Source organism: Arachis hypogaea, chromosome 4 (assembly GCF_003086295.3).
Source record: "Arachis hypogaea cultivar Tifrunner chromosome 4, arahy.Tifrunner.gnm2.J5K5, whole genome shotgun sequence".
In the NCBI taxonomy this organism is placed as follows: domain Eukaryota; kingdom Viridiplantae; phylum Streptophyta; class Magnoliopsida; order Fabales; family Fabaceae; genus Arachis; species Arachis hypogaea.
This window is the reverse complement of record NC_092039.1, coordinates 74,311,253-74,315,902: the sequence shown is the minus strand read 5'-3', so window position 1 is coordinate 74,315,902 and position 4,650 is coordinate 74,311,253. Positions and strand designations below refer to the sequence as shown.

The 4,650-nt window shown below is 30.3% G+C and overlaps 1 pseudogene; it reads right to left on the bottom strand.

Annotated features, from left to right (window-relative positions):
* Positions 1–411: 411 nt before the first annotated feature.
* Positions 412–3,208, bottom strand: LOC112794930 (DNA-directed RNA polymerase subunit beta''-like; annotated as a pseudogene).
* Positions 3,209–4,650: the final 1,442 nt, after the last annotated feature.

The following is a 4,650-nucleotide window of genomic DNA, read 5'->3' as shown; positions in this document are numbered from 1 at the left end:
GGTTCTTATAAGATTTAGAATATGAATACTCTTATGTTTTGTGGATATATAAGGTATTATTTTGGGTTTTTATTTTCTAATATAAAGGCCAAAATGAACTCTCGCTTTCATTATCTCCTCTAATATAATTCCTAGTATCTTTTTGTCATCGATCTTCACTAAAAAAAGAATCAGAATATCTTGAAATAAGAAAAAAATTATTCCGATGGAACGTTTTCTTTTATCGAAGATTATCTCTTGATACATGGTCAGGCCATTCAATTTTGTTTGTTACTTTTTTTTATTTTCTTTCAAAAATGTAATCCAACATCTTTATTTAAATTTAAGAAATCTAAATTAAAAAAATAGAGTTTTAGCAATTATCAAATCTTCAAAAATGATTTCTGCAACATATCACATAAATTCCTAAAATTAAAAAATAAATTCTCTATAGTGAAACAGGATATCTTTTATTTTTTTCTCGAGTAAATTTTTTTTTCCAAACCAATCTTAATAAATTGTCTTTACTTCGAAAGCTCTGTTATCCTGTTGAATCCGATACCAATTGGTATCATTCCCCCAAAAACAACGTTTTCTTTCAAACCTTTCAACCAATTGATAAGATTTTGGAGAACAATTTTTGCTAAAACTCTAGTAGTTTCCTGAAAACTTGCTACAAATATGAAATTTGGGTACACAAAGATGTTTTTGTTATTCTCAATAATAGAGCTCCGTAACAAATTACTTCTTCTAAGAGACGTCATGTTTGTTTAGCTCGAAACAATTCAATTAGCTCGCTAGGTGAAAAAATATTAGACATTCCATCTTTTGAAGCTAATACTTTTGATGTTATTTGGCGTACAATAATCTCAATAAGGAGGCCTTCTTCGCCCTCCACCTAAGCTGCGCAGGAAAAGCCCAAAGCCAATCCCAGGGAACAATGAAGCTTCATAGGGTCTTTCTGTCCAGGTGGAGGTAGTCCGCATCTTCACAGACATGTCTATTTCACCGAGCCTCTCTCCGAGACAGTGCCCAGATCGTTATGCCTTTCGTGCGGGTGGGAACTTACCCGACAAGGAATTTCGCTACCTTAGGACCGTTATAGTTACGGCTGCCGTTCACCGAGGCTTCGGTCGCCGGCTCCCCTGTCATTAAGTCACCAACTTCCTTGACCTTCTGGCACTGGACAGGCGTCAGCCCTCATACATGGTCTTACGACTTTGCGGAGACCTGTGTTTTTGGTAAACAGTTGCCCGGGCCATGCAATTTTTGGGATTGATAAACCTTTTGAATTTTATTAAACAAAGAAATTCAATTTTAGACAATAGTTAGTTCAATACAAATAAACAATCCCCAAAGATTGCCGATAATTTTGGTTATATGTTCGTTCCAAGTGTCAATCCTCTTTTCTAGGTTAATTGATATTGAATCAATCGAACGAATTTCTAATTCCTATTCTATTCTTGGAAGTCCTTGGGTTATATTACCTGATCATGATTTTTCATATATAAATGTTATTAATATATCTTTAAAATTTTTTTTCAAAATGTCTATGAATTGTTGCTGCTGGAGTCACTAAATATATAGGTACTAGCTAATCCTTTTTAACAATAAAAACTTGTCCCGATTTTAATTTTTATTTTAGTCCATTTTTTATTTGAAATAGACATATTTTCATAAATAAATTGTCCCAAGCTAATTATTGTAATTATTTTTTATAATATTTATAATCATAATTATGATGGAGAAATTTTCAATTCAAAAGAATGTGTTTAATTTTATGTTGCTGTATGGATTGGCGTATAAATTATCTGAATTTCGTCCATTAAAAAAAAATTTAATGTTTGAAATTTTTTTTAACTGGTCAAGTTTCTATTTTCTATTCACCCTTGAATAAAAATTTGAAATTTGAAGTGCTATTCCTACGAGACCTAATGAATTTTTATTTGGAATTTGAAGATTTTTTATTTTTATTCTCTTTTTTATTTTTAGCTTGTTGTAGTCTTTTAAATTGTTAAAAGGTTCTATCTCAAAACAATCATATAATAACAAAATTATCAAATATTAGCATTCTGTATTTATGTCCAACAACACATGAATTGTTTCATGATTTTGGATATCTGATTGTTGTGTTTTTTCCTAGAAAGAAATAAGAAAAAATGGATTAATATTGCTTCAATTTGACTCATTATCCCCGATCCATTCTGAATCGGATGGATCATTTCTTTTTCTGATATAGGAAATCCGTGATTTCTTCAGATCAATTCTTAAAAAATATCCAATCAAACCATTTATATTTACTTCAACAAAAAAAGCATGAGATTCTTCTATTGAAGAGCTTTTTTATCTCGATCTCGATCTTAATTTAATACTAAACAAGTTCGAACTAATTGAATGCTTGTGTTAGAAAGTTTACGAATTGATTTTTCATTTCCATAAAGAATATAATTAAGAGCTTTAAACTCCAAATTATCCTTTTTTCCACAATAGATCTTGTGAAAAAATTTTACTCAGTTGATACAGTTTGTATTTTTGTATAGAATTATATGTCAAACCAAAACAAAATACTTTTTTTTATAATTGTGATCCATTAGACAGAGATCTAATTTTCATTTTTTATTCCTTTGAATTTTTTTTAATCTTTCGATTTGTATCAAACTATCATTATGTAGGTATACCTTATCGATTTCGCTAGAAAAATGGATATCCCCATAAAATATTTGTAATTCAATCTTTTTCTTCTTCTCCATTCCCACCAATCCGTCTACTCGACTTCTTACATTAAAAGTGATTGTTGTATTTGTTTCAATAATACTATTGCTCCTTACTATTATGAAAAAAAAAATTCGGATAAAAGATGCACTTCTTTAGGAATAAAAACAAAATCAATGTACGTTGATTTGGTATTTTGATTTACACTATTTGACTCCTTCATATTTAATAAATCTTCTTTTTTAAAAAGAGAGGGTTCCAATAGTCTTAAATTTAGGAATTTTCGAATTTTATGTTCTATATTAAAGATCTTCGAAATGAGCAAGAATACTATTTCTACGAAAATACCATTCACAGGTATTTCAATCGAGATATCAAAAGAATATGTTAATTGTTTGTCAGGATCTTCAATTGATTGGAATGGAAATGGCTTGATGAATCTATTTTGTCGCCTTTTTTCCAATAAATTTAAAGTTATCGAGAAAATAGTAGAATGCCTAAAATGAGAATTATGCATAATTGAATTTAATCTTGATTTAGCGTAAGATTTTGAAGTAAACAATTTATGTCTCACATTTAGGTTATTTTCGACAAAATCAATATTTAAAAGAGACTTAGAAATTGCTTGTCTCCAAGAAAACGAGAATGGGTTTGCATTTGATATTGATACTTGAAGAGTGAAAAAGATAAGTCACTCCACTTACACGACTTTTCTGATAAGATCCGTAAATGACTTGTCTTTGGTAAGATATGTGTGTTATCCCCCTTAAATTTAGAATAAATATATTTTCAAGTTTTTTTCTTCAAATTTAAAGTGTATGTTCTCGTGCGAATCTCGGCAATCGCTTGCTCTAATTCTACGTAATGATTATTTTAAGCGAATAAAAAGCTTTTCGGTAAAATTCTAATATTATGTAGAATGTCATTACTTTCAGTAGTTACATATAAGTCTATATAAGATAAAAAAATAGGATGACTGTGACGTGTACGCATGGGATAAACTAAATTTTGATTGAATCTTATTTTTTCATTAGACGGAGCTCGCATGTGATCTGCAATACCTCCTGTGAATACTCCATCTATATGAAAAATTCTTAATGTTAGTTGAGTACCAAGTTCTCCAATCGATTGGATCGCAATAATATCTATAGCTTCGCCTAATTCCACCAAGTTTTCATGAGTAGGACTCCACCCATAACACAATCAACATATCCAAAATGTATTCCTATAAGTAAAAGGAATTCAAACAGATATTGATTGTGTTTGAAAATTTATTAAAAAATTGATTAGTCCAACCCCAATATCTTGATTTCAAATGGCAATACATCGCAAACCTATATATATTGTTTGCTAATACACAACCAATTAATGTTTGTATCAAAATTCTTGCTGGCATTATTTTATTCTGAGTATTTATAAAAATTCCTCGAATAGTACTACAATCCACCCGTCATACAACAATGTGTTGAACTACTTCAACAACTCTGCAAGTAAGAGATCCAGTATCTGATGTTTGTACAACAGTATCCACAACCCTTTTATGGGATTCGTAACAAAATATTATATATTTGTTAAAGAAAGCTCCTTGTGCAAATTGTTTAGAATGGGTAAATCAATCATTTTTCTTTGTAGATCTGACATTAATCCTCTCATACCCATTAATTTTTGTACTTGAGATGCATTTTCTCTAGCGCCTGAGAAAGACATTATATGAACTGGATTTAGGGGTCAGTCATCCTAAATTGGGACTCATTTTTTGTCGTAAATGTTCACTTGTAGCATACCATATCTCAATGGATTGGTGTAATTTTTCTACTGCATGTACATTTTCACAATGATGGTGTTTTTCCAAAATAAAACATTTCAGGATCTTAAACAAGCCAGCCCTTAGACGATATGGTTAAAAGATCATTGACCCGTAAAGAAATGGATGTAATAGTAGCTTGTCGAAATCCCAAA